General features: G+C 31.4%; 1 protein-coding gene across 1 annotated transcript in view; it reads right to left on the bottom strand.

Moving 5' to 3' along the window:
* Nucleotides 1-12,481, bottom strand: part of LOC118183131 (protein qui-1-like) — a 524,850-nt gene that overhangs the window by 291,114 nt on the left and 221,255 nt on the right. The window contains exon 2 of the mRNA XM_085817074.1: nucleotides 8,343-8,395. The gene's annotated coding sequence lies outside the window, so the exon portion shown is untranslated. The remainder of the gene's footprint in view (nucleotides 1-8,342; nucleotides 8,396-12,481) is intronic.

Genomic DNA, 12,481 nt, shown 5'->3' with positions numbered 1-12,481 from the left:
TATGTTACTTTGGGCGTAAAATAACCGAAAAGCATAGTAATTCAATAACCTTTTCCAATAATTATTAATGGAGCTCTCCACTTTTATTACTATCATCAGTTTATGCCACAATGGTTTTGAATTCTACAAATTTCACTTTATTGATTATAACCTTTTTATATGCATGCGAAATATTAGGTAATCATGTTTTTGTTGGAGTTAATAACCGAACAGCAATTCAAGTTAATTAAGAAAAAATATATGACAAAAAATTACTTAAATAATCACTAAAATATATAAATAATATTTGAAGTTATAGCTAATGATTTGAAAGAAATTACTAATTCGAATTTGTAACCACAAGAAACTGTATCTAGTTGAATTAAGATTAAACACACATTTAGCAAATTAATAATGTATTGAAAAAATAAATATTTTCTATTTCTTTTGACAAGGAAAACTAAGCTCAAAATATAAAACCGATTCTTAAAACTAAATATAAACTGAGCAGTTGAAGTGAAAAACAAAATAATCCTACCCGTATTATGGATTTACTGAAAATGGAAAATCAATAAGAGGTTTAAAAATTAGCATTTTCCATGTAGCTTTCTGAAAGTAATTTGTTGGAATTTATAGATATAACTTGCGCCTCTTAACAGAAAATTTCTAAAATAGTATCCGCTGAAAGACACTGAGGCCCGATATTCAAACAAAATACTAGTGAAATCTTCAAATATTCTGATAAAATTCTGAAACTAGTAAGGTTCTGCTTGTATATAATCTTAAATCAATGATCTACTAGACTGAAAAGTGAGTTGTCGCTCTATAATAAATATCGAATTAAGATAACAGAGGTTAAAATGGGTTAAAAAAGGTTAAAATGACCGTTTTACTGAACTTTTTAAATTAACAGAAGGCACCACTTGCCCTACGGAATATAACTCCGCTACTTTCGAGTTATTTAAAATAAATCAGATAAAATTCAAGTAAAGTAGTCTGAGTCTACGCACAGAATAATCTACTTAAGGGCTCTGAAATAATTTACGCCGCGTTTTTAATTACGACGAACAAAGTGGCTAAAGCTCAAATAAACTCAGGCAGAGCTGGAAATAGTAAGTAACTGAAAGCAAGGCTGCCAAAGCTCTAGTTCTAAAACATTGAATTCCTCGCCTTAAATACTCCATTAATTTGTATTCTAGAGACGAAGACGGAAAGACGTTATACAGTAATACTATACAGAGACGTTATATAGTAATACTTAAAACCATCATAAGTGGTTAATGAACATAAAATCCACTTTAAAAGCAGTATAGTAAAACATAACTCAATTCTTAATTCTACTAAGGTATTCTGTTTCACTACAAAATTTTCATTTACACCTTTTGCTCGTAGATAAGCTGGGCCACTGGAATAAAAAGGTTTAAAATAAATAATTCACTAAACAGGCGTTGGGATATTTTTATATTTTTTTGCCACCGGAAACATGGTACAGACAATCTTCGTGTTAGGCGGATTCATAAAAACTAACTTTATGAAAACTGCAACAATACTCTAAATATCTTTAATTACCTCTGTAGAAACATTAAATAAGAAATTTCCCTTAGTAAATCGCACGCTCTTATTATACACAAATCAGACTGCAAAATCACAAGACTGTCAGTTCCTAAAATCGATAACACTAATATCAAATGTTTCAAGACAATTAAATATTTTGGTCTTATAACAGATTATACATTCACATGGATTCCTCACCTGCTAGATCCGCACTAAAACATGAATTAAAATTCCTGAAAACGTGTTATGAAAAAACGCGTATACTTTTTCAATAATCATTTAATCATTTATGTATAAGTTTACTCTTCTCAAATTTGCTAAGATTTTAACACAAATTCGACAATCCGTCGGCTGTTCCAAATGTTTTATTACAATCACTGTGGAAACTCCATTGACGCAGTGAATGTCAATAAAACATGTGGTTACACTGAATTATAATGAGAATTTCAGCACTAAAGGCATGGTTAAAATGAGAATTCAACGCTAAAGTTATAATGAGACTTCAGCACTAAGTCAATTACCCAAAAATAATAGCTGAGAGCATTTGCTTCATGAAATACGGAACTCGTATCTCAAATAAAGTAGTACGATATCTTTATGAATTCGCACTTAAACTGACAGAGATCTGGATACACTTAAGAAACATTAATCATTTTTGATAATTCTTAAAGTCGTTGCATTTTCTGTTGAATGCAGGTCATACCATTTAAAAAAAACTCAGTTCGAATTATCAAAAAAAAAAAAAAAAAAAATCTTTAGAAGAGAAAGACGCAGCTTTCTTTGGAAGAAAGGGCAGATTCAGCAGACAATTATTATTACTTTTATTAAATACCAGACTTCAATAACTCTCTCGCAAGAGAATAAATGGATGCCTGTTGTACGAAAAAATGCAGTACATATAGAAAGGTAAATTTAACATAATTATAATAAAAATAAAGCGTACACAATTTTGATAGAATTCCTGCGTATTTACATATAGTATTTATAAAAGAAGTTATAATTCATATTTAGTAACGTTCAAATTTAGAAAGTTGTTCATTTTAAAGAAAACATTAATTCATTTCGAGCCAAAATAACACACACGATTCCAATATTTGAATCAGCAAACCAGCAATTTTCATTTTGATGCGATGAGATCGAGACATTTGTTCTCGAAAAGCATAAAAATTCCTCTAAAAGTCAAGAACAGTTTGAGGTTGAAGTCTGTCTTATTTTAAAAATTGACCCATCATGAAAATTTTACTGAATAACATAATATTACAAATATTAATTCTTAGATAATAAATATAATGATTCTTAAAATATCTGCGTTATTTTAAGGAAGAGATGCCAAGATATACAATAATAATTTTCATCTAAAAAGAAGGAGGAATTCAACAGATTTTCTGCACACAGTGTGAATATTCTATCATGTGTCCTGTTGGTCCCAGGACTTGCAACGTTTAAGCGATAGATGAGTTTGGTTCATATCTTTTTGTAGCAATATTCGCTTCTTTCATGTCTTTTTTGCCCCAAGGCCTCCAGATCTAACGCCGTGTAATTTCGTCTTTTGTAGGTTTACGGACTGTTTTCTAGCAAACCTCCAATGCCAAATATTGTAGTAGGCTTCAGGAAAAGTATCAATGGTCATGATCACTGAAGAAGAAATGCTATAAAAGTTATGGAGACAACTCGACTGCCGCATGGTTAGTTATTTGTTAATTGGTTATTTTAATGTGGCAAAGAACGCAAAAGCTATCTTCAGGTGCATGCCTTTGTGAAGGTTCTTTTAAGATACATTGCCTCGTATATATGTTACACATGAGGAAAACAATAAAAATGCCCACGCCATTAGCCCATTCGCAAGGATTTGAATCCAGATTGGACTACCAGGGCAGCGGGTGGAACTACTAGGATGCTGGTGGGCGACCAAAAGTGTTGCGTGACTAACAGGGCACAACAGAACGTTTGCAATGATTGAAGAAAATATGGCGAATTTTTAGTTTTCCTTTATGAATTATAAGTAATATTGCTTAGAATATAATGTTTTTAAATCCAATTAATCATTTATAGTAGTTCTTTTTTAAAATTTCATGTTCAGTATATCACTACATGTAAATGTCATTCAGAATAGGAATATATTTATTTTTTGTAATTAAATATATAAATTATAGAAGTCGCAAATATAACTTTCATAATAATATTAAAAAGTATAGAAGGAAAATAACTTTTAAGTAAACGTGCATTTATTTTCATGATTAGAATAATACCAAAATGAGCTTTTATTATTGTGTCTATAATATAAAAGCGCGTTTTTTGTAACATTTATCTTTGCTTAAGTTAAGGTTTAAAACTGGCACGACTCTTTTATATAATTATAATTTCACACAATATTCGTATTCCGAGGATATTTAATGAAGCATATTAATTTAAATTAGTTGAAAGATTAATTCAAGGAACGATAAATATTAAATATTTTAACAGTGATCCAAAGTAAGTCAAACTTTAAAAGAAACATTGTTATTTTAATGAATTTACAACATACGGTAATATAAAGTATATATGTATATAAGAAATTTTAAGCTATATATATATAAGACTTTACATACAAGCCAACTATAAGTTAAGACTAATTATAAACTATATATATAAGAAATGGACGTACTGGATGCATTTAAACAAAATATACATTTAAGATTTTCATGTCCATACTATCCAACAAATGTAAATAATGCATTTAATGTGACTGTCACCCATTTTAAGAAATATTAAAATGTACCATTCTATAATAATTGCACTTTGTACAGAAATGCATGAAAGTATGGGTTTTATTTTTTTGTAAAATTTATATTCAGCTCTTTCGCATTTTATTACAGTAAATCTGCTGTTATTGTTGTGACTTATCTCACTTTCTGGTAGTAACATTAGAACAAGACCACGAAATTCATCGTGGCTAGGAGAGCAAGATAGCACTTGTCGTTGGATACAACCTTGAGGACCAAACAGGTGGCAGTATGATTTCGCCCTATTCCTCTCCAATTTTGACGGCTAGCACCCCAGGGGCAAGGGTCCGAGGGTCTCCCACCCCTCTTCCTCTACGACCAACCTCTTGAGAGGATGTTTGGTCCGCAGCATATTTAGAGTGCCCCCATGCCGCACAGACACCATACATTTACAAACATCCATGCCTTCTCCCGGATTCGAACCAGGGCCCTTCAATATCGCGGTAGGCTCCCTTAACTCCTATACCGTTAGGGAGGCACAGTAAATCTAAATGCGAATAATGCATTTAATGTAATTAAATGTAGACTTTAATAAAAATGTTATTCCTTTTTTTATTGCAGTTTATCAGTATAAATTTGCAAGTACAACTCCAAATGAACCAAATGCACACAGAGATGTCCCTGGATGTTCAGCGAACACTTAGCAGTGATGTTTGTTTACTTCATGTACACACAACAAATAACAAAATTTGGGGGTGAGTTTTAATCATTAAAAAACTAAAAATGCACTTTTTAAAATAAATAACTAACAACTCAGTAAAAAGTGGTGAAACTAATAACGTAGTTAAAAGTTTCACCGTATTAAACAACAATCAAAACAGGAAACTGATTTGATCATGCATTCTTAGATGAACTCCAAAAAGTGCATACCTCTACGAAAAGAAGAATTTTAAATATCCGTATTTTAAGACTATTTTTTGAAATAGTTAAGAACGTTTTTTAAACTGTTAAAAATAATACATGTTTCTGGACGCCTGTTACAGAAATCCATACCTTTTTCGCATCAGGTAATAGATTTAAAACAAAAAACAGACATGGCTTTCTAAAAGATAACAAACATGCATTCATTTATAAACGTTTGTACCCAGAATATGAATTCTTCTTAAAGAAAACTATTTTTTCGGAAACTTCAGATTTTGCTGAAACAAGAGAATATAAATGATCTTATTGGTTACACCAGAACTGCGCTTTTGTTTTATGTTTTACTTTTTAAGAAAATTGTTTTCCTCTAAAATGGGGCATTTCGTCGAAATGTTTTGACTTCGGATATTGAAAGTCACTTTAAAAAGTTGTCTCGCATAACTAGTTATTAAAACGAAAGAAAACAGAAATATAAGGAAATGAAAATGCATTTGAGGATATAAATTTCTTTGCTGTTGTTTTATTTATCTGAAGGCATGGTAGCTTGCATTCTGTTCCATTGATCTGCTGTCCAAAACTCAATAGTATTGATTTATTTTGTTCTGAAGTTTTATTTATACCTCTGAGCAGGATTTCAACAAAACTGCGATTTAGCATTTTTCCGCAAACTGCCTCAGAACTTCCATACTTATACTAGATGCATTAAAACTTTGCTTGCAGAGAATGAAATAGGTCAAATATGGCTGTTTTTTAATGTCATAGGCTATGATTGGTTATTTATAAATAAATGTCCTACCTCAGATTTGGCTTTTTTCGAAATAATATGCATGCTTATGATCTAATTGCGAGTAATAGCTTTTTACAATATGTTCCAAACCATACACCTACAACCTATTAATTCCCTATTTAATTACATTACACCAGGTAGATAGATTTTACTACATTAGGTTATTTCGAGCGGGAGAAATGAGAAATTAGCAACGCCTTCACCGGGAATCGAACCACGGACCTCTGGAATACGCGCCCAGCGTGCAGACCACCACACCACGAAGGCATGCTAAGAAGGCGGGAGAAATACCTTATAAACTATCAAGTTTAATTTCGTGAATCAAACCATATTTCGTCATTTATAATAAACTTCGTTTTGAATAATCGTCTGAACAGTATAGCTACTTTTCAAAGCTGGAAGAAAATGAGGTCAAAGTTAATTCAAAAGGACTTGGATTTTCTGCAGAATCTGCAGGAATAGTGCATCTGTCTCCGTTCGGGTTCCTGCCATCATCTTTGATGAGCTTACGACTTGTGAACTCTTAACTTGTAACTTATGATATGCCTAATCATTAATTACTATCTCCAAGATCATGGAGTTCACCCTACTAAAATGAATTAGGAACTCATATGTGTTAGAAAATATCTAATCACGTTATACTGGGATAGCGAATATTTTTCGCGGGTACCTGATCACTGCATCCGCATCGCACCTGCACCGAGGTACATAAATAAACAATTTAGTGAATGCAATGAAAATCCTGCACATTATTAGACATAAAAAATTACAATCTTCTCATAAAAAATTCCTGGAAGCAAAATATACCATTGTAATGAGTTCACATAAAACAATTGCAGTAGGTAAAATGAATTGTAGTAACGCGAACAAAAAAATGTGTAATAAACACTTCATATATAAGATCATATACTTTTTACCATACTGAGAAATTATGCTTGCAGGGAAAACACTGCTGGCACACAAGGTGGCCTTACATATTAGCTTGAGGCTCATCAGCGGCCGTGCGGTAATGTCGGTGAACACTGGTAGTTTCGGTCTGAAATTCAAATCCCGCGAACGGGCTTTCTGCATTTGCGTTTTCGTGGTTATACCCATGTGTAAAGTGTATACTAGCCAGTTTCTGTTATAAAATCCTCCACGAAGGATCCCTCTCTTTAGGCAGATAGCCCTGGAAGATTCTGCCGTAATCATATAAAACAAATCATATCATATTACCTTGATATTTTAAACATGTTCCACTGGAAAGACAATTGATCTAAACAATATTCCTTGAAAGAAGACCAGGTTGATATATTATCGTTTTTTAACCTAAATGCTTAGAAGAAGATCTGCATTATCATATATATATATATAATTAAAGACATAAAGTAAGAAATTTAGAACTAATATTTCACAAAGACCAAAATTGAAGCCATGTTTAATTTTGTTTTCAAAAGAACTGTTTTGTAATTATATATATATATAAATTTGAAGTCTAAAACTGCGGATATAAAACAGATACGTTTTAGAAAAATATTTTAAGATATTGAATTAAAGATACTAATTATTTCAGAAAATACATTTAATAAAAATTACGCATTTAATATTTCATAAAAATATTTTTAAGTATCTTTAAATCGTCTTTATTTTAATTACATGCAACATTTATACACTTTTTCTCTTTTTATTTTTTTAAAGTTTACATGCAATTAGTGCAAGAAACAAAAGATTTTGACATTCAATAAAAGCAGCGGTGAAAAAAACAAACCTAATTCCTTATTAACCTAATTCCTAATATATCTTAATAATAATCCGAGCATATAAATATTACCGGAAACTTTTAATGTTTTGTATCGTAATTATCTAGTATGCAATCTGGACTCGTTAGCCACTATTTATTCTATTTATAAACTGTGTTAAATTTCTGTTTCTCTTAGATGTTTGATGGTCTGTTATTATAGATATTGTTGGTTATTTATTCCGGACCGGAACGTAAGGAGAATTTTAGCAATTAATCTAACAAGACGTTAAATATTAATGATTAATTAAATACATGAATTAGGAATACAAACAAAATTTAACGTAACAAAACTTCATTTGTATAATTTTGCGACAATATAATACAAACCGAAAGTTACCTGAATTGAACAGAACTATGCCTTTTTAAAATATTCGTTTAGTCAATTTTGTAACTAACATTAAACATAAACGATATAAAAGTGGGCTATAATTTAAATCAACTTATTCGAGAATATATATAGGCATTTGTTTTTTGGAAACATAAAAGTTTAGGGCTGTTTATCTTATGCACGTAAATAGCTAAATTTGAAGACAAGAAATAGATATTTTAAGACATTTTCCATGAAATATGTAAAAGAAACGTATTCTGAAAACAAGATAATTTAAAACACAAAACATACCTTTATATATTTTTCTCGGCAGAATAGTTACTTGAAGTATAGAAGCATTCATTCTGAAAATAAAGACAAAAATTTAGACTTTCTGATTAAAAAAAAATATTTCATGTACCTAATAATAGAATAATAGAATTAAAAAACAGAGTAGATAAATAATAATAGATAATTAGCAGATAATTATGCATAATAACAAAGAAATACTCAATCAATCGTGCAAGTTCATGTTTGATTTCTGTCTGTGATTTGTCTAAGGAAATATTACGCACTATCTGAAATTTCATTTTTTTTTTTTTTTTTTTTTTGCGAAACAGATTGAGAAAATTATGGCATAAAATTTAAGACAGTTCAACAAATTAATCAGTGAAACTTTACATACTTTTATTATAACTAACATAGTGGCTTATGTTCAAATAGTAGAATTAATAAAATCAATAAAAAATGCAGAACTTTAAAAGCGATACTCTTTCTAAAATAAAATTGGAAGCTAAATAAAAATTGAAAATTAACTCTTTCTAAAATTGAATTGGAGACCTGACTCGGAACAGGGAGCTTACTAAAGCTATGTTCAATAACTGTGGGAAGTAGACAAGATACACAGGAAGGGTATACAAAACCTTTATTTTTCACTCTTTACAATAATTTCCGTACTTCGGAATACAGAGACCAACTACTTGTGGTCTGAACGTAAGAATAAAAAATATAACTAAACTATAACTTAAATTTGGAATAATAAACGTGGAAGATTGGCCTTATATTAACAGGAAGCCGTATGTAGTACAGAGAACTGTTAACACTACAATACGTTTAAAATTATCACGAGGATTAAACCTCTGGCCTGGAAGGCAACCAGCAACCGAGTAAAACTTCTAAGGCAAGCGGCCTGCTTCGACTAACTCCTTCCTCTCTCTCGCTTGGCAAAAAGCCACAACTTAAGTACTTGGCTTTCGCCAGACAAATTTTACATAAATAAGTTAACGCTTTTAATTCTGGCCGGAAGTAGAAAATAAGAAGTGATAGTAAAGATTTAAAATAAAATAAACGTTAGTAAAACTTAAGATCCTTACAATGGTACTAATGCCTGAAGTGCCTTTCGCTTGTGGTTTGTACATCTCAGTGCTTATTATAATGTTATGCAAATGTTTCTGTTTAAATGTTTTAGCGCCGCATCCCATACTATATCACATGCATATAATATCTATATAATTAGTGCTTGTCGCACTCGTAACAATGTAAATAAAGGGTGCATCGCCTCTAATAGCACAGTAATGAGTATGAAAATGTAAGATGTTTTGCTAGAAATTTTCACAAGACATAGATAGGGAGAGAGCAGAAAATTTCTGGGATATTTTATTAGTTTCACCTATGTATTTGGAAATAAAGCTCTAGATCTTCTATTGCACTACTTCTGACTGATACTGACTGAGAGACTAGAGCAGAGCGTGGACTAAACGTCTACGCTGTTTTCTACATTGTATCTATCGGACATTTAACACGGACGTTTACCAGCGCAAAGAATGAAGAATTATTCGTAATTTTCTACATAATGGTTTCAAAAGGTACGTTTATATTAACCCTAGAAACTATATTTTGAAAGTATAATAGTATAATGAGTTTAGTCTTATGTATTTTAAATTTCATTTTCTCCAAATAAATAAGAGACATAAGATAAACTGATGAGATATAAAATAATCGAATATTGGCGTTCATCTGGTCTATAAGCAAATTATACATATCTTCGTGCATTTTCACACATTCGTACATTATCACATTTTGCGCATTGGAACATTGTAATTTTCTATAAAATGGTTACATTTTTTGCTATTATACCAGGTTCTGCATTGCTGATATGGGAGGTGATTGAGTTACAAAATGAAGACCTAGTTTTGTGTTTTCAGTTTTTATGTTTTTACAGAGAAAGCTTTATTGCTGAAGGTATCTCAAGTTATCACATTTCTGGTGTTAGGTGACTGATAATTTAATTTTTGCATTGCTTATCACCATCTGAGCAGAACTGGAAAATGAGATGTTTGAATTTAATTAAATAAACAATATCGCTGTATAAAATAATGCACTTAGGTGTCTGAAAAGCTTTTTCTTAATAATTTACACAGTCCCTTAAACTTCAGAAATACTCTAAACTTAATCAAACTATTTTCATACTCAAGACTTTCTGAGAAAATGTATTAAGATTAAAATACAAGTATATAATTCTAAATTATATTTTTAAATAAAGGTTAATTAATAAATTTTTACTAAACATCAGTTACTTAGAGTTAGAAATAAATTATGTAGCGATCTTATTCAGAAAGTGAAACTGCAAGTATGCAAAGGAACTATTGACTAGTAAAAATTAACTACTTGACTAGTTAATTATCTTTTTGGATTCTATGAAGCCCAAAATCAAATATCCATTGCCTTTAACTATGAGAACGCAAAGGATATGTACGTATATAATCGGTCATGTACCGATTGTGGGCCACAAATTTTCAAAGTTAGAAAGTAAGCTTCACGATCGTATTTAAGAGAAAATAGTCACAGTTCTTCGTGAAGAGTAAGTTCGTTAAGACCTTTAACTGTTGTTTTCCAAAGTTAGGATTAATGTTGTAGTAAATGTTCACCACATGGTATCAGGTTCAATTGTTACGTCTTACTTTCTTTGGGAACATGCACAGACCTGACTCGGAACAGGGAGCTTACTAAAGCTATGTTCAATAACTGTGGGAAGTAGACAAGATACACAGGAAGGGTATACAAAACCCTTTATTTTTCACTCTTCACAATAATTTCCGTACTTCGGAATACAGAGACCAACTACTTGTGGTCTGAACGTAAGAATATAAAAATATAACTAAACTATAACTTAAATTTGGAATAATAAACGTGGAAGATTGGCCTTATATTAACAGGAAGCCGTATGTAGTACAGAGAACTGTTAACACTACAATACGTTTAAAATTATCACGAGGATTAAACCTCTGGCCTGGAAGGCAACCAGCAACCGAGTAAAACTTCTAAGGCAAGCGGCCTGCTTCGACTAACTCCTTCCTCTCTCTCGCTTGGCAAAAAGCCACAACTTAAGTACTTGGCTTTCGCCAGACAAATTTTGCATAAATAAGTTAACGCTTTTAATTCTGGCCGGAAGTAGAAAATAAGAAGTGATAGTAAAGATTTAAAATAAAATAAACGTTAGTAAAACTTAAGATCCTTACAATGGTACTAATGCCTGAAGTGCCTTTCGCTTGTGGTTTGTACATCTCAGTGCTTATTATAATGTTATGCAAATGTTTCTGTTTAAATGTTTTAGCGCCGCATCCCATACTATATCACATGCATATAATATCTATATAATTAGTGCTTGTCGCACTCGTAACAATGTTTGTTCGTACTAGTATTTTAGCGTTTAGTATTTATCTCTTGAGTTGTAATATTTGATGCTTAGTGACGTACTTCCTGTTAATATAAGTGCCTATCCAGCAATGTTCATCCAGCAATATCCCTGCCTCAAATGTATCAGGATTAGGTAGTACCATCTGCCTACATTCAGCAAATACCATTCCTTTGTATTTCTTAGCATATAGCCCTTGTTTGGCATCGTATGCTTTTGAACATCTCTAAATGAACTCCCAAAGGGGTTGTTAGGAGAATCAGGAGCTGCTTGACCTAGAGAGTTATGGGCTTCGTACAATACCCGAATAGTCTATGTAAGCTGCCCAAGTGTCCGAACCCGCTTTCACATGTCACCTGTTATTTTATTAAAGCATCATTTCAATAGCTTGGTAACCGATAAGCTGTAGGCATGTTTTTCAAATTTGTCAGACAAAAAGAATTTTTCGGCTCATTCTCAATTCCTTCCTTTAAGGTGTTCATTTAGTATTGATTTTCTCTCGTATAGATCATTTCATATTAAAGTGCTGATATGTATTTTTTGTATGTGTCCACAAGTTATGATTTAAAGGTATAAAATAAATATTTAGTTAAATTTTAAGGGAGGCCGAACTGTGGATCACTTGGTTCCCTACTGGACATTCACTCAATCCTTAAACTTACTCAGTTATATAAATTCTTAAACCAATAACTTGATTTCGAAAGACTTTTTATAAACGCATTTTGTGGCATAATCAATTTTGCTTTTGTTTATTTTG

This window comes from Stegodyphus dumicola, chromosome 1, assembly GCF_044657685.1.
Source record: "Stegodyphus dumicola isolate Sdum_Otavi_A_Nest chromosome 1, ASM4465768v1".
In the NCBI taxonomy this organism is placed as follows: Eukaryota; Metazoa; Arthropoda; class Arachnida; order Araneae; family Eresidae; genus Stegodyphus; species Stegodyphus dumicola.
The sequence above is the reverse complement of the archived record's forward strand: the minus strand, read 5'-3'. Positions and strand labels throughout refer to the sequence as shown.